Source organism: Gopherus flavomarginatus, chromosome 2, assembly GCF_025201925.1.
Source record: "Gopherus flavomarginatus isolate rGopFla2 chromosome 2, rGopFla2.mat.asm, whole genome shotgun sequence".
Classification (NCBI taxonomy): Eukaryota; Metazoa; Chordata; order Testudines; family Testudinidae; genus Gopherus; species Gopherus flavomarginatus.
The window spans coordinates 88,708,051-88,726,234 of NC_066618.1; the positions used below are offsets into that span (position 1 = coordinate 88,708,051).

The window sequence follows — 18,184 nt, forward strand, 5'->3', positions numbered from 1 at the left end:
CCATCTGTCACATGATTGTCAGCCCTGGGAAGGAACCACTGATCAGAAGTGCTAAAGTAGGAATGCAGAGATCTCCTTTCCACCCTCCCCTGAGCAGCCAAAATAATTTGAGGGTTAGGGAGGGGAACTGGGGAGAGGAAACGTAAAGGGTAACAGCTGTTCCGGTCCCTTTTTGCTCCTGTGAAAAGAGTCAGTTTGCTTCCTGCTCCTTCCCTACACCTTTCCCTCGCTGCAACACCAGGCCTGAGAGGAAGTAGGAGAGGGGGTGAAAACCCCCTGAAGCTCTCCCCAAGGCCTGGAAAGGGTGAGAAGAGAATCCTACTCCACAACCTGTGGGAGGAGCAGAGGTGTGCTGTGGGCAAGGGAACAGCTGTGCAGCTGAGAGGAGCAGAATTAATGTAAGTGGCTGGATGTGCCTAGGTGCTGGTCTGGAGGGAGAGAGGGGCAGATGTGGGGATGGGGTAGACACAGAATAAATAAATAAGTGTTTGGGTTTGGGAAGAAGCTGGAGGCTGTGCACCATCAGGCACCTTGGAGGTCTGCAAAAACCAAACGCAGACCAAAACCCACATGTATCTATTTGAAACATACCGTGATTTTTGAGTCCATTTCATGATTTTGGGGGAAAGGGTCTGACTCAGGATTTTTGAACTTTTGGGCTTGGCAATGCCACCTACAAATAACCAGTCCTGAAGCCATCCAGTCCTGCAGCTGAAGCACTGATGCGAGGGGGAATTTATCCACTGATGGACAGCAGCAGAATCAGGAAGTGGTCACAGAGAAATTTAGAAATAATGAATATTATTTTTAAAACTAAGCAAAAAGTAAACAATGCAAGCAAAGAGCGGGTGAGAGGTTGAGGAATGAGGAGAAGCCAATGAGGTCATCTGATGGACTTTTCTTTATGCTTCAAGGTGACATTGGAAATCTCTTGCTGACAAATTATTGGCCCCGCCAACTTCAACTCTCCAATTCCAGCTCACAGGCAGCTCACCTGCAACAATTCCAAATGCGCTTGGGGAAGGAGGTGGGGGAGCATACATTGCGTTCATCAACTTCCCCAGCAGAAGTTCAAGTCTGACAGAAAGTATGTGGATTGGGTGTTTTTAGCAAAAGGAGAAAAAAAATCTAACTTCTGAGTAGCATGATCCTTTGCATGGGAATGACAATAAACCTAATGTCTAGGCTGAAATCAGCTTAGGTGCATGCAACAGGCTCCTTTCTTGTTGATAGGAGAATGAAAACGACACCTTCAGGAGAGAGAGGTCACATTAGGTCCTGCATTACAGCCCATGTTCGATATAATGGGGTTGCATTGGATGTAAGTTGATAGGATATGGCCCTTTTGGTTTTGTGTCTTCAAATATTATGTGTTTATGTTAATTTCCAAATCGAGAGAAATGCAAAAAGCAAACAGACGGCAGAGAAGATGAAAAATACAGTGGATTGTTATTAGAAATCTATGGAAGGAAATGTGTTTGTTCAATGTAGATGACTTTAAATATTTTCAGTGTCCATTTTACTCAGGTTGAATCATCTGATTATCTTTGGTATTGAACCAGATTTCAGAAACAATACAGGTAGAGCTGGTGGGAAATTTCTGAATTTTTAAAATTTCAATGGATTTTTTTTCCCCCCAAAATGTGTGTTTTATCAACCAGCTTATAAAACGATGTGAATTTTTGGGAAAATTTTAGATTTGGCTGAAAATTTAGTGCAAAATTTTGAAAACACCCACAGAATTCTGTCAGCATTTTTCAAACAACTCCAAGGGAAGGTTTTATAAGCATGTGAACTGCAAGATCCTCCAGGGTACTTTTAATGATTTTGGGGTTCATTAAACAACACAACCAGAACACTTTTAATAAACAAACTAGAGCGCTTCTGTGGTGAACTGCTGTACACAGCTACTACACTGTATTCTTAACCCCAGCTTCTAGGACACACATCTAAATTCCTACATTCAAAATACTGGCCCATATGAGGGAATGTCTCTAAATGATAAACTTCCACAAACATATCTCGACATCTTCCCTGTAACATTCTGTACCTTGGGGAAATTATGAGAATTGTGTTGTGTTGTCACTAAAACATACTGTAAATTGGGGATTCAGCCAGATATTAGCGCTGGGAGGTGAGAGGGATCTGGCTGGTGCCTTTCTCTGTCTGATTTATGAGTGGCTCTGGGAGGGAGCATTCATGCAATATAGCTGGGTGTGGGGCTCCACATGTGGTTGTGCTGAGTGATAACAGCACCTGGACGGATTTGCTCCTGGTCACTCGCAAGGCATTGTGAGAGACAGCCCAGGCTGGAGAGAGTTCAGAGGACACAGTGGTCCCGTGGTTCCAGGCTGCACTTCAGGGATCCCATCACGGTGGCGCAGCAAGCAGGGTGAAATACACACCTTGTTGCACTGAGCAAGATTTGCAGTTCATACACTGGTGTAAATGCTTTAAGTGTGGTGGCCAAGGATAGTCAGGAGGAGGCTACCAGTTTGTTATTTTCCGTTTGCTTATTCCGGGACAGAATAAGGGACGTGGGGACAGAAAAGCAGGAAAACTTATGAAAGCAATGAAACGATTACGAAGTTGAAGCTTTTTAGACTACAGGTTGCAGAAAGAGAGAGAAAATCCAAGATTGCAACTGAAAGAACTGGAGATAAAGGAGAAGTGGGAGGAAAGAGAAAGAGAGTGAAATACCAACTGGACCTGTTAGAGAAGCAGAGCCAGAACCCACCAAACCCAGCGATTCCCATCACGCCAAAAATCCACAATTGGGACCGTTTATATCCTGCATACAATGAGGCAGACGATATTGCTGAATATCTGACTACCTCTGAAAGGCTGCGTGCAGTGCATGAAATCCTTGATGCCAAGAAAGTTCCTATCCTGATTGCAAAATTAACTGGTAACGCTCTAAGTGTACTCAATGAAATGCCCATTGAGGATGCTTTAGACTATTGTAAATTTAAAAACACAGTTTTACAAAGGTTTCAGATTACCCCTGAAACATACAGAGTTAAATTTAGGACTCTTAAGAGGGATATTGGTATGAATAGTGGGGAATATGTGAACAAAATGAAAGATTTGATGAGAAAGTGAGTGAGGGGCAAAGGTGCTGCAAGCTTTGAGGGAATGTTTGATTTTACTGCTCAAGAACATTTTCTAGGCATATGCAAGACTGATGTAAAGCAGTGTCTATGGGACAAAGATGTAAAGTCTGTGGATGAGATGGCATCTCTGGTTGATGCTTTTCAACGGACAGAAGCATCTATTGAAAGCAAACTGCCAAAACTGAGGTTTAAAGCTGGTGGGAAGGGAGGATCCTATTTTATCTCTAGCAAGAAGGAGGGTGGCTGGGAGGCTGGTCACTCACCTCCCCAAAACCATTCCTCTAACCCTCATTCTAAGCCTCCTGTGAAAACAGAAGAGCCTAAAAGGTGCTATAGGTGCAATTCCACTGATCATCTGAGGAATAAATGCCCTGTGGTAGGAGGAAGCAGACAACCAGTAGCTCATATTAGTTCTGCTGTCCTCAACACAGACCTTCCCCCTCCCCCAGGCAATCGAAACCTGTCATATTGGTTTTGTGAAATTAGCCTTTGCAGAACCAGATATGGAGCATGTTAAGGTTGTCCAAATTAATGGCAGGAAATGCTTGGGGCAGAGGAATACAGCGGCCCAGATCTCTCTGGTTAAGCAGAGTGTGGTCCCAAAGGCCAGCATATTACCTGGGCAAAGGGTAGAGATTGTGGGAGTGCATGAAAGCAGATTCCTCGTGCCACTAGCTAAAATCCAAGTGGTGTGGGAAGGTTTGGAAAGTGTTTTGACTGTGGGGATAATGGAACACCTCCTAGCTGACCTGCTTCTTTGTAATGATTTTTAATGTGTAGCTCAGGTTAGAGTTAAAGTATTTGCCTGCGCAGGGAGGAGTTTCATGTTGGGACCCCTGAGGGAAAGGGTAAGGTCTCAGGAACTACTGAGAGAATGGGAGAGAGTCTCCTTGATTCTTCTGCAGCAGGAGGAAGCCAAATGCTTCCAGGTGGGAGAGTGGTTGAAACCAACTCCTGCACTGCATCTGGAGGCAACACCACCTCAGCAAGGGACAGGGGTGTTATGCCTGCCAGGAGAATTGTTGAGGTGGTTTGCTGCCAGAAAGTTGCAGATGAACCAGACAAACCCAGCTCTAGGAAGCATAGGGAAATGTGTCCCAGAGGGAAGCCCAGAGAAGGGAGAGGGAATCTCAGAAACCACTGAGGTGGGTGAGGACTCCTGTGACTTTGTCACACAGGAAAGCAAGGTGCTTCCAAGTATGGGAAGGAAAGTATGACCAAGGAAATTGTCCCAGTTGTTCGCTGGCACAGTTTTGCAGCTGAACAAGGGGCAGACCCCATCCTAGGGAGAACAGAGAAATGTGTCTTAGCAGAGGGCCCAGAGGTGGAAACTAGGGAAGGAATAGTGGGGTTACAAGAATGTCTTCTGACTAGTCACTTGGGAGAGGATGCCCAGGAACAAATTGCTACGTCAGAATCCGTGCACCCAGGCAATCAGCCTGTGACACAGGTTTTGAGATAGAACAGTGTAACTGACCTTCTGGAGGGGAGCAGTCACACAGCTGACTTCTCAGGGACAGAGAAAGAGGTGGTGGAGGGTACTCTGACACAGGTCCCAGTTTTTCAGGATGCTGTTTCTGATAAGTTTTTGGAAAGTAACTGAGTCTCTTTAAATCAAAATGCAGCTCCAATGCCTGTGATAGTAGAGGAGTTGAGATCAGAACATTGTAGTTTTGTGAGAGTGCGAATGACCCAACTGACAGAGAAGGGTGGTTCTTCCTCCAGGCTGGTGAGACTTAGGCTAGGTCTACACTGAGGGGGGGGAGAGGGTCGACCTAAGATACGTAATTTCAGCTATGCTAATAGCGTAGCTGAAGTCGGCATATCTTAGGTCAATTTACCTGGCCATGAGGATGACAGCGAGTTGACCGCTGCGGCTCCCCCGTCAACTCTGCTTCCATCTCTCGCCGCGGTGGAGTTCCAGAGTCAGTGGCAGAGCGACTGGGGATCAATTTTATCATGTCTACACTAGATGCAATAAATCGATCCCCGATAGATAGTTTGCTACCCGCCAATTCGGCGGGTAGTGTAGATGTACCCACAGAGAAAAGTTATGGGAAAGCGGCTGGGAAAAGGTGCATCTGATCAAAGGGTAGACACACCTAGCCCAGAGAGCACAGCTCACAGCCCTCTATGGGACAGGGAAGGTTTCAGTGTGGGGAGGGGGAAACACCAGGGTAACCTCAAAAAGGGAGCTAGATTTGTATATACAGTCCTGGGGTTGGGAGACATCTCCCCAAAGGCTCAGCCAATATGCAGAATCCCCCTAGATCCCTACCTTGCCAGATCTTCAGGTACCAAAATCCCCAAAACATGCTTAAAATAAGAACCCAGGCAGAGGGGAAAACTGGAAGGAAAGAAAAGCCAATGACTGATTACATGGGAAGGAGTCAAATGACGCCACGGGTAATGAACAAATCAACCTCAAACAAGACTATTTGAACAGAGAGTGTGGTATCATAAAGGTACTTGTAAACGCCCATCTGTGATAAAAAAAAATTGGTATTGATGTTAAAACTTATGGAAACACTAGTTCTCAGTTAATACATGTAAACAGATTCAAAGCTTATCACAGCAGAGAAATCTAACAAACCTGGTTTTCTGTGTGTAACCCTTCTGCCCCTCTGACTTGGCAGCAACAAGGGCCGGGTTCAGTATTCAGGGGTTCCGTTTCAGTAACACAATGCATAACCAGCTCGAGCCCCCACCCAGTGACCTGGGACAATTACATACCACACACCCCTGGGCGCCTCTAGGAGGCAATACTTCCCCTCTCGCAAGCACGGAGTCTGAGTGTAGCAAAATCTTTTTAATAAAGGAAGGAATCAATGTGGCATCCCACTGGAGAAACACCACAAACAGGTTTATAACACAAACCATAAACAAAAAACCCACCTCCAAGTACGTTTGGCAATGTCCTTTTTCCCCTTAGGGTTTTAAGTCCAATCACCCCAAAGTCCAACAACCCAAAAGTCTCTGGTCAATGGCACCCCAGAGTTCGAGAGTTTATCTGTAGAGGTCCCTCCCCCCAGCCTGGGTAGAAAGGGGCACCTTACGTGGTCCAGGGCCAACTGCCCTGCCTCTCCGTGGGTTCTGCTTCCGCCTTCTCCACGAACTGCTCCGCTTTACCAGCCGCTCCACTCTGCTCCTCCAGCCGTCCTCGCAAACTGCTCCGCTCCACCAGCTGCTCTGCTCCATGAGCTGCTTCAGTTCTCCCTGCAAACTGCTCGGCTCTGCTGCTCTGTGGGCCGCTCCACCCGTCCCACAGCTACTCCGCTCTGCCAGCCGCTCCGCTCCACCAGCTGTCCCATGATCCACTCCAGCCATCCCCACAAACTGCTCCACTCCGCCAGCTGCTCTGTTCCACAGTATAGCTGCAGGCTCCCCCACTAGTTAGCACAGCACTCAGTGCTCTCAGCTCAGTAATTTCAGCTCTTTAGTGATTTCAGCTCTTAGTAGGGGAGCCCCAGTGCTAGTGCACCATTAGCCCAAAGTGAGTTCAGCTCAGTAACCTGTATCTAGATTCTTGAGGGAATAAAAAAAATCAACTCTGACATTCCACAATGGAGAGAGGAGGGGGTGGAACTGGTGCTTCTGGCTCCGCAAGGAGACTGCACCACCAGGCACAGATACCTGTCTCCAACTCTCTCAATTCACTGGGTTTTGGAAGCCATGTCCCTTGTCTAGCAAGTACCACCCAACTGAGGTTGAGTCATTTCTGTCACAAAGCAGTCCCACAGCTTGGCAGCCTGGGATGGGGTAGGCGTGGCTATGCAAATACACTCTCTGAAATTCTTTCCACCAGATGTCAGGGTAGAGCTCATCCTGACTCTGCTTACATGTGTATGAATGGGGAAACTGAGGCACACCTCCTCATGGCCTTGATGGCTGAATGCCAGAAGAACTACAACATAAACTGCCTTTGAGTTGGTCAGTGACTAACCCTCTTGCAGTAAACTAAGGAGGGACGTGTGACATTCTGTGCCTTGGGGAAGAACCCTGTAACCCCCATTTTCCTCATTTATATATGATTGTGATCTTGCATATAAAGCATGACTTGTAAGATATCAGGGGAAAGGTTATGATCCACTGAAAGTCATTTCTCTATCCATATATGTATATCATTAATACATACGAAGTTATGAGAATTATGTTGTATGGTTGTCACTAAAACATACTGTAAATTGAGGATTCAGCCAGATATTAGCGCCCCAGAGACAACAGCAAGGAAATTAACCAACACCATCATCACTAGACAAAGGAGAAACCAATATATCTTGATTTTAGCAAAGCTTTTGATATGGTCTCCCACAGTATTCTTGCCAGCAAGTTAAAAAAGTATGGATTGGATGAATGGACTATAAGGTGGATAGAAAGCTGGCTAGATGTTCAGGATCAACAGGTAGTGAGCAATGACTCGATGTCTAGTTGGCAGCTGGTATCAAGCGGAGTGCCCCAGGGGTTAGTCCTGGGGCTAGTTTAATTCAACATCTTCATTAATGACCTGGATAATGGGATGAATTGCACCCTCAGCAAGTTCACAGATGAGGTTAAACTGGGGGGAGAGATAAATACGCTGGAGTGTAGGGATGGGGTCCAGAGTGACCTAGACAAATTGGAGGATTGGACCAAAAGAAATCTGATGAGGTTCAACAAGGACAAGTGCAGAGTCCTGCACTTAAGATGGAAGAATCCCATTCACTGCTACAAGCTGGAGACCGACTGGCTAAGCAGCAGTTCTGCAGAAAAGGACCTGAGGATTACAGTGGACAAGAAGCTGAATATGAGTCAACAGTGTGGCCTTGTTGCCAAGAAGGCTAACAGCATTTTGGGCTGCATTAGTAGGAGCACTGCCAGCAGATCGAGGGAAGTGATTATTCCCCTCTATTCACCACTGGTGAGGCCACATTTGGAGTATTGCATCCAGTTTTGGGGCCCCCACTACAGAAAGGATGTGGACAAATTGGAAAGAGTCCAGCGGAGGGCAACAAAAATTATTAGGTGGCTGGGGCACATGACTTATGAGGAGAAGCTGAGGGAACTGGGCTTATTCAGTCTGCAGAAGAGAAGAGTGAAGGAAGATTTGATAACAGCCTTCAGCTACCTGAAGGGGGGGTTCCAAAGAGGATGGAGCTCTGCTGTTCTCAGTGGTGGCAGATGACAGAACAAGGAACAATGGTCTCAAATTGCAGTGGGGAAGGTCTAGGTTTACAGCACTGAAACTATCTGCGCTCGGGGGGGGGGGGAGCGTTTTTTCACACCCCTGATCAAGAAAGTTGCAGCATTGTAAATTGCAGTGTAGACAAGCCCAGTGACATGGTTTGTATTTCAAGCATAAAAAGCAGTTTCTTACCACATTAGTGATGTCGTGATTGATCGTCTCATGCTCTTTGTTTGCACTTCTCAATTCCTAAATGACCCTCGTGGATCTTCTGTAGTATTTTTTTGGGGGGAGACTTATTGGAATTACAACCTTCCTGCACTTGAAAATCACCCATCTTTCACAGTAAGTTCATGTCTGCCGTTCCAATAGTCTCTTATACTGGGACAGCAACTGCTTATTTCTTCAGGCCACCATTTATCACTTGTTTAAGGATCCCCAGCAATAGATCTTTCTCCATTTCTCGTCTGATTTGTTTGTTCTTCAGGTTGGAAAATGCTTGCTCTTTCTCAGTGGCTCCCAAGCTGATAACAGTCTTAAAACAACAGCTATAAAAATCCAAGCTACCCTGTCGTGGATAGCTCTGTTCCTGGCTTTACTGATTGAGCAAACAATGGCGGGATGGAGTTGTTTGATGACATGTATTTTCATCCTCTGGGGTGCAGATTATTTCACTGCAGCACAGTGTTTATCCGTATGTTACATATAGGAGAGACTGAGAGAGAGGCCAGGGCCAGAGATCTAGGATTAATCAAATATCGCTTCTTCTCCCAAACTTGTTATGCAGCTATGGTTAGATGTTCTGTTCCCATCTAGTCTTCTAAATAAGGGTTAAAATAAATGCTGCAGCACCTCCATTTGTAACACCTATGGCCAGATTTTCAAAATGGCGCAAACCCAGGCCCGTAAAGATCTTTAGGCTTCTAACTCTCATAGAATCAATGGGAGTTAAGCACCTAAATACATCTGAGGATCTGGTCTCAGCATCCAATCTGCTGAGCTCTTGTGAAGATCTGGCCATCTACTCGAGTGTTTAAACAGGAGCTGTGCTCTTTTCAATTCAGTTCTGTCTTCTGTCACGGGTGCTAAAAATTCCAGCTCTGGAGTACTTCTACCAAGGCATTGTAAACTTTACCTGCTTCTTAAAAAACTACATCTTTCCAGCCCCAAGCTTGCAGATGCAGTTGCTGGAGCTTGAGGAGAGTGACTGAAGAACAGGAAACCATGCATAATCTCATTTTTAAATAATTTATTAAAAGCTACTTGGAACTTTGACATGGAATGCCATATGTTGTTTTCATCAGAACAGTCACATGGAATATAATGGTCTATAATTGTTTCTCTCATTCCCCTCAGCAAAATGACATTGCAAGGGTGTAGTATTTCATGCAGTGGAGACAACATGGCCTTCCTGTTAATAGATGTGAAATGACCATTCTCCCTCAGGATGTGTGTGCAAGAGAGAGAGAGAGAGAGATACTATATGCATGTCTATGTGTCTGTGTTATCATAATTAAGGGACATTAAAACCAGGTATTTTTTCAACCTTTTTCTGAACTGACAAATATGTTACAGGTAGTGAAGGCTGCCTAACAGTTTCCATTATAAGACCCTGTTTCCAGTTGCTTATAACTTTTCCAAACTTAAATGGTTCACATTTCCCATGCCAAGTGTCTGCCTCAGGCTAAGTGTTTTGGGGAAGTTTCAGCTAAAAGTGTTCTGCTGTTTCAAAGAATGGTATTAAGGGGAAAGCATGTAGTTTTGCCCATGTTAAAAAAATTACCACCATTTCACCAAGATCTAATACCTCATACTTTGGAGCTTGAAATGTGGCATGGGCTCAGCCTGGTGTCAGGGATGTGCTTTTTTCCATCTACATGAAAATGCACCCAAATCCAGCCAAGTTAAAAGCCTCTGAAAAAAATCTCAGTTTACACATGCTTAGTTCAAGACTTCTTGGAATCTGGCAGCTAAATTCTCTGAAGATTCGATTTGCACTGAGCATGCTCCATCCCAGAGAAGCAGGAGCTGAGAGAAGGAGAAGGACTTTCTCTCCAGCTTCTGCTCCCAGCCTCTGTGGTGCCTGGCACAGGAACTGAGTGCAAGGAGACACTCTCTCTTGTGATCTCCCTGCTGACACCCAGACAGCAAGGAGGAAGAATGTACCTGACTAGAATGCAGAGGGATCAGGAACCGGGGAAAGAGATGCAGGATGAAGGATAGGGGTAGGAACTCAAGGAGGGGAGTGGGGAAGGGGAGTTAGGAGCAAATGCTTGCAGCGAGGACTGGGTAGGAGCAAAGGGGACAGAAGATGGGGAGATAGGAACAAGAATGGGTGGGAGGGAGAGGGGCGGCTAGGAGCTGAGGAGAGCAAGTGCTATGGAGCGGTGCTCTGGGAATGAATCCAGGTTTTGTAGTGCATGGAGACTTGTTGGTTGGCCCCCTCTGAAAAATCAGGCCCTACTATTCTCATTTAGGCTCCTGAAATTAGTTGACTTTTCTGACATGTTGGCTGTAATCTGCCTCAGTTCTCTGTGTGTGACATAAGGATAATACCACTTTACTTCACAGGAGTGTTGTGAAATTTACTAATGTTTGTAAAGCACTAAAATAACATGATGAGTGCACCACAGGAAAGCCCAGGAAGAAATTAATAATTCTATCTGAAGAGTAAGTTTTGGATAATGTGCAATAAATAATGTGTGGGACACCTATTGAGTGATGAAGATGAAAAATATTGAAGAGCTATCTATTCAGTAAGCACTGTCCATCCTACATACTTAATGTGGAAAAAGTAATATGTGAACATTTAGTTAAAGACTATCATAATGCATATGTAATAGGAGGCTGAATTAAGGCTACGCAGCCAACCTTAAATCTAAAATTTCCTAACTTTCACGTGCTTGACTTTGCAACCTTGATAACATTCTTTTAATGAAGCTTTCATAATGTAATAGTAAATAGGCCAACAAGATGGTTAATTGTACTATTGCTGTCTCTAGAAACCCAGATCAATATGTCTGTATCTGAAGTCGCCTGAAGTATTTGACATCTAATTGCAAGGGCAGCAGTTACTACATTGCTGATCATTCCTAAATGGAAGTTACTGTCACGATCCAGACTGGCAAGAACATTTTATTTAGCACTTTACTGTGATTACTTCCAGCTGTGCTTTGAGTCTGGTTTAGTGGAACATCTGCTGATGGGGATGAATTGTAGGCTGCAATCCAGACTGTCAGCTATTTAGAGGTCAGAGACAGAAGGAAGTCAACAGAGAGATGGCCAGGCTCACATGTAGGCCTTTTCCACTTCTGTTGGGAGCAGCATCTTCCAGGCCATGAGGTGGCCTATTCAGATATGTAGAAGGATAATATTCACCTCTTCCTTTGCTGTTCAGAAAGTTCATTCTTATGGGAATGAGCACAGAGGTGAGGTCTTCATTTCAAACAGGTGCTCCAAACACATCCACATGAGCAGTGGGAGACAGGTCAAAATGTCCCTCTAACCTTCAGTTACTCCACAGAGTAAGGAAGAGAGAAACCCTGATTTGACTGCAATTCCTTTAACCTGTGTACCTATTGTGGGGTCAAATTGTGCCGTTCAGGGGACAATCCCTTCAGGGATAGGATGGCACAATCTGATTTCCCCTGGCAAGCTGAGCCATCTTGGTAGAGAGGCACCATGGCCCCACCTAGTTTGCACCTTCTTTGGGGTGAGCTGAGTGCCTGGAGATGCATGGAGAGAGAGGAGACCCTGTGCTCCTGCACAAGAGTAAGAGAGAACCTGACCCTAAGTAATGTTTTAGTCAGCTGCAAGAGACTGTGGACTGTTTATGCAGAACAGGAAGTTGCAGGGAGAATTTAACTATACACTGGACACCAGTGATTTCACTGAAGCTGCAGGGAAGTAGCTAAAGGCAGAAATTGGCATGCTGAGCATTTCTCGCAATCACTCTCGCTGTGAACTAATCAGCTGACTAAAGCTCTGTGAGTTATGTGTGTATGTGCGCTTAAGCTTAGCCAGGGCTGAGGGACTAGAGGAACCTTGCTTATTCTTCAAGGGATGGAATCATGAACCTGAGTTGTTTTTGACACATGAGCCATATGCACTAAGACACTGAGCCATGAGAATGGTTCTAAGGGTGTATACAGAATGAATGCAGGACATAAAATGACTTGCATGGGGGATAAGGAGAACTGCTCTCCTCCACATACAGCATTGTGCAATTGGACAGGAACATCATGGGGTGCGTGTGCAATTTATCTTTTTTTGAAGCACCAGGTCAGGCACTGCAGGAGGCAGGACACTGAACTAGAAGGACCAGTGATCTCATCTATAAAGACTATGATATAAGGTATCAAACACAAGCTTATATCACACTGGTCATTATAAGCATTGTGAGATGTATGTAGGGGTATCATGCAAGAAGTTGCAAGTTTGCACTAAAAATATGTTTAAATCACGTAACCAGGCAGCATTGATCAACAAGTTTTTCCCAGACACAGGAATGTTGATCTAGCTATCTTCCTAAATCTCTGGTGTAAAGTGAGCCAATAAACCAACATAAAAGAAGTTCTAATTGCATATTAAGCTGACAGGAAAACAGGTTGAAATCAGCATAGGTGACCAAACGCCACAGGGGTTGTCTTGTCTCTGGGATCAAAACAATGAGTTTTGTGGAAATATAAGGTAAAACGAAAAGACATTTTGTTATCCACTTGCTGAGGAGACCCCTACCAGTGCATGGGGGAATCATGAAAACCTGGATCCTAATTTGACTGAAAATCAGTAAATTCTACAGAATAACTTTAAGGATAAGAGAACTGCTTTAGCCAAACAATTGTAGGTTGCTAAAGTTTTATGTTTCATCTGTTAGACACATGTCATATTTTTGTTTTATTTGTAACCAATTCTGTTTCCAATGGCCTTACTCTGTCACTTGATTTTCTCTTTGTTAATACACTTCTCTTTGTTTTATCATAAGTAGACCTCAGTGCTGTAATAGTAAACAAAGTGAGAATTCTTAGCTGAATCAAACAAGTTGGTGTCTACACTTTCTCTTTGGAGATAGTACACTTGGCAATTTCTGTGAGTGTCCAGTGACAGTGGCTAGAAACTCCGGAGGAACACACTTCTAGCAGGCTCAGGAACTGGGGTGAACCAAGTGCTACCTGCAAGGCAAACTAAGGGCTGTCAGAATCCAGAGAAGTTTGTCTGGATATCTACCAGAGGGGTGATAGCTTCCTGTCACTCAGTTTAGCACCAGCAAATCTCTCACTCACTGAAGCACGGGGGTTACACAGTGACTTAATATTTAAAAGGATGAGATGCAGTCTTTCCGTTTCTGCATGTGTGAATTATGCCCACCAAATTTGCACTTGCAGTTTTCAACCTGCAAATTGATTTACAAATAAAAGCACTTGCCACTCTACTTGGCTGATTTGCATCTGCAATTGAACTGCAATATGAAAATGTGCATGCCAGTTTCACTGGTGCAAATTGTGCCCAGGAAATCTGCAAAATATAATCTTGTCAGGATAAAAAGAAAATTATGCTTCAAAAGAGTTCTAAAGAGAGAAAAAAAAAGGTAGTATGGTCAAAAGGTTGCACACGAGTGTCTCACATCAGAAAATCTGTGTACAATGTCTGACTTAAGTCATACTGTAACTGAGTGTGAGCTAGGCCACATCATAAAAGTACATCGGAATCTGGTATTGTCTGATACCATTAGCAGTCGCCATTCTCGAAGGACCCAAAACTGAATTCACACAGATATTGGTGTTCAGGTGTGAGGTGCACAATGACAGAGCCGTATGGAAATGCTTGCCCACAGCCTGCCCACAATGAGCCTGATTCTTCTCTCGTCAAACACAGGAGCCTTGCCAAGAGACGCACGTCATTGCAGGGGAAAAACCATCTCCAGGAATCAAACAGATTGTCATTAGTAATTTGTTTACTGCAGCCTCCAAGAAGATTTTAGGAAAATCTCCAAAGGAAACTGGTGTATGCATCCTTTATCTTTCCTTAAAGAGTTGGTTGTACATCATCATCATCTTTCCACTGGCTCAGCAGAGTTAAAATATACAAAGCATTGTCCTCAGTGCAGAGACTGCTTCAAATGTACAAACAATTTCTCATAAACAGGTTTCCAGTCATTCTGTCATTAGCTGCCTTTTAGAAAGAGCTTTCTCCTGAGATAGATCCATAGTCTCCTCTTGATGTCTGGGGGATTTAGATAGGCAGTCCTATTAGCTGTAATTAACATTGAAACACACCATTTATACCCAATGGCATTTCTTTAGACATAATGTGGGTACACAGGTGTAAGCTCAGAGTAACTCCACTGAAGTGAATAGAATTACTCCAGATTTATGTAGTGTAGCTGGCATCAAAATTTGGTCCATAGCCCTTTTTCTTTTACATTTCAGTCTACCAAACAGTGTTCCAAAATCTGCCCTGCCACTTACACTCTTGTAACACCGAAGTCAATGGGATTGCACAAGCATAAGAGTAAAATTTGACCGAAAGAGCAAACTCTGCTCTCATTTACACCTGTATAAAATGTAATGTGATTTTGTTGAGCTAATTGGAAACTGGTTGTTCAGTGCTTTCAAATGACTACTTATTTGGGTCTAAATATGGACTTAATTTTGGAGACACAAATGTGATCGTTTTGGCCAGGGTTTCAAGACCAAATTGGATTTGGAACATGACCAATGAGAAATCAGAGTAGAAGGCTTTATTCTGGGTCAAATGTATGATACAACACTTCCATTTTCAAAGACTAAGCTATGGCAATTGTGATGGGGCAAGGCCAGATGGCTACAGTAAAGTAGTGAGGAACAGGTATGTTAGCCCCAGGCTAAACAAATCCCTAGTACCATGGTAACTAAATAGCAGTTGCCTCAGGTTAATCAAGACACCTGGGGCCAATTAAGATCCTTCTAGAAAGCAATGGAAATAGCTAGGTTGATTGTGACACCTGAAGCCAATCAAGGGCTGGCTGAAATTAGTTTAAAGCCTCCCAGTTAGGCCTGGTCTACACTGGGGTGGGGTGGGGGAGAGGGATTGACCTAAGATATACAACTTCAGCTACAAAAATAGTGTAGCTGAAGTCAACGTACCTTAGGTCCATTTACCTCGACTTACCTTACCACTGCTCCCCCATCGACTCCGCTTCCGCCTCTCGCCACGGTGGAGTTCAGGAGTCGACGGCAGAGCAATCGGGATCGATTTATCGCATCTACACTAGATGCGATAAATCGATCCCTGATAGATTGGTAGTCGTACCCTTAGTCAGTGAGGTGTGTATGTCAAGAGCTGTAGGAGGAAGCCACGCTGTTGGAGGAACTAAGCAGTACAAATCCATATCAGGTGCAAGGAAGCAGGCCGTGAGGTAACGGTGAAGGAAATATTGAGAGGGGGCTGCTGTGGGGAAGTGGCCTAGGGAATTGTACACATCCTATTTCCAAAAAGTCAGCTACCATAGCTGCTATTATTAGGGTCCCTGGGCTGGAGGGTGGGCCTGGGCTCCCCCCTCCCCTCCCTGATTAATTACTGAGATTGGGAGACAACAGAGACTGTGCAAGGGAGGATTGCTTCTCCTCACCTCCCTTGCTGGCTTATGATGAAAATGGCTCAGTAGGCTGTGATCCTTGTCTCTAGAGAGATAAGGGCTACGTGGAGGGTCACAGTGAGCTGCTGAGGCTAGTGAAATCCACCAGGAAACACGGGACCCACTGAGGGCTTGTCTACATCAGAAAGTTGCAGCGCTGGGGAGGGAGTTACAGCGCTGCAACTTAGGAGGTGTACACATCTGCAGGGCACCACCAGCGCTGCAAATCCCTGTTTGCAGCGCTGGCCGTACTCCCGTTTTGTCTCGGGTGTAGAGGATCCAGCGCTGGTGATCCAGCGCTGGTAATCAAGTATAGACACTTACCAGCGCTTTTCTTGACCTCCGTGGAATAAGCAGGTATCCCAGCATACCTGAGGAAGCCTCTGGTAATCAAGCTGGTCTCCTTCCCCGGCTTGCTCTCGCGTTCCCCGAACCCCGAGCAAGCAGGTCTCCTTCCCTGCGGTTTGCAGGGTGGTTCCGGGAACGCGAGGGCAAACCGGGGAAGGAGACCAGCTTCGCCGCGGTTTGCTCTCGCGTTCCCCGAACCCGAGCAAGCAGGTCTCCTTCCCTGCGGTTTGCAGGGTGGTTCGCGGAACGCGAGAGCAAACCGCGGCGAAGCTGGTCTCCTTTCCCGGTTTGCTCTCGCGTTCCCCGAAACCCCTTGAAGCCGCCCAACAGCGCTGCAGTGTGGCCACATCTAACACCACTTGCAGCGCTGGTTGCTGTAAGTGTGGCCACTCTGCAGCGCTGGCCCTATACAGCTGTACTAATACAGCTGTAACAACCAGCGCTGCAAAATTTTAGATGTAGACATGGCCTGAGACAAGGACAAAGCTTTGTCACACAATGAAATGACAATTAGACACAAAGTAAACTCTTGTTTCCTAAATCCATCAGCTATTGCACAAAGAAAGCCTGGTAGACACATGCAAAATTGTTCCCAGGTTGCTTAATTCACACAATAAATTGTACAGTTAGAAAATACAGCAAAATAGAAATTGAAGTTTTGGGTGGCTAAAGGAAATTCCATTTTAATTTACAGATTCTCTTTATATGCCAATCTGCACCTGAAATAACTTTCCTCTCTTTCAAGCTGTTACCTACATATCTATCGGTGACAAATGACACTCACTAATAAAAATATAAAGTGCTAGTCCTTCTATAATTTGTTTTGTTGAATTGATTGCAGGCAATGCTCACAGATGTGTATTCCAGAAGAGAAAATGCTTCTGGTTTTGAAAAGAGTGTATGTAGCTACAATGCATGTATTTAGCACATCTTTTAGGTATATAATTATATATAAGAGCAATAGATGTCTAAGATCACATATTTTATTACAAGGCTTTTATCATCAGAAAAACATTTAAAATACCAACATTCAAATAAACATTAATATTAAAATGATGGGACTATCAAAGCAAATGAAAAATAAAGACAAGGGAGCTGATTCTCCTGTCACGCTGGTGAAAATCAGGCACAAGTAAAGATATTCTGGTTTTATATCAATGTAAGTGAAAGGAAAATCAGACCCTGTGTAGACACTGTATCAAATATGCATGGTAGTTATTCCTTGCAAGTGCAATAGCTTGTCTTTTGAAACTTTTATTCTACCCAATAGATCTAATAGTATAGTGAGGACAAAGTCCTGGTTTTGTATTGATTATACCAGTCATTCACTTCTAGAAAAAGTGAGTCAACATTCTGTTCTCAGTAAAACAAGCTGGAAGTCAAAATTGGTTTGTACATGTGTGATTGAAATTGGCTCAATGTGTAAATTAAAAAAAATCCATAGTCACACAAACAGTACTCAAAAAAACTATAGACAGGAACAAGAATTTTTTTCTATATGATTTTAATAAAAATAACTATCTCAGGATTGGGCATTATGTAGCAGTTTATAACCACCTGGATTAATTGCAGCCCTTGGCTTCTCAAGTCAGCCTCCAAATACCAGAAAATGCCCTTCCTGTCAGACATTACATTGGACCTAATTCTATCCTGACCCATGCACTGTGCAGTCCTATTCACTTCAGCCTTTTTCAACTCCAGTGGAGATACAGTATGTGATCCAGGGAAGAATTTGGTCCACAACATCAAGATGGTGAGAAAAATCTCTACATGTATCAGGAGACTAGTGACAACAAATGTACCCAGCAACTGCACAAAGACACGGAGAGGTAGCTTCTTGCTTCCGCGTGCTGAGGCAGGTGGGGGCCTGTTGAGTGCCCTGGAATCTGACCAGGACAGGGCATAGGATCCATCTTTTTATGGATCCTCAAACAACCACTCATCACT

General features: G+C 44.4%; 1 protein-coding gene across 1 annotated transcript in view; it reads left to right on the plus strand.

The window, feature by feature from the left end:
- The window catches only part of STAC (SH3 and cysteine rich domain), a 103,300-nt gene that overhangs the window by 46,750 nt on the left and 38,366 nt on the right, over nucleotides 1-18,184 (plus strand). The gene's annotated exons all lie outside the window — the stretch shown is intronic.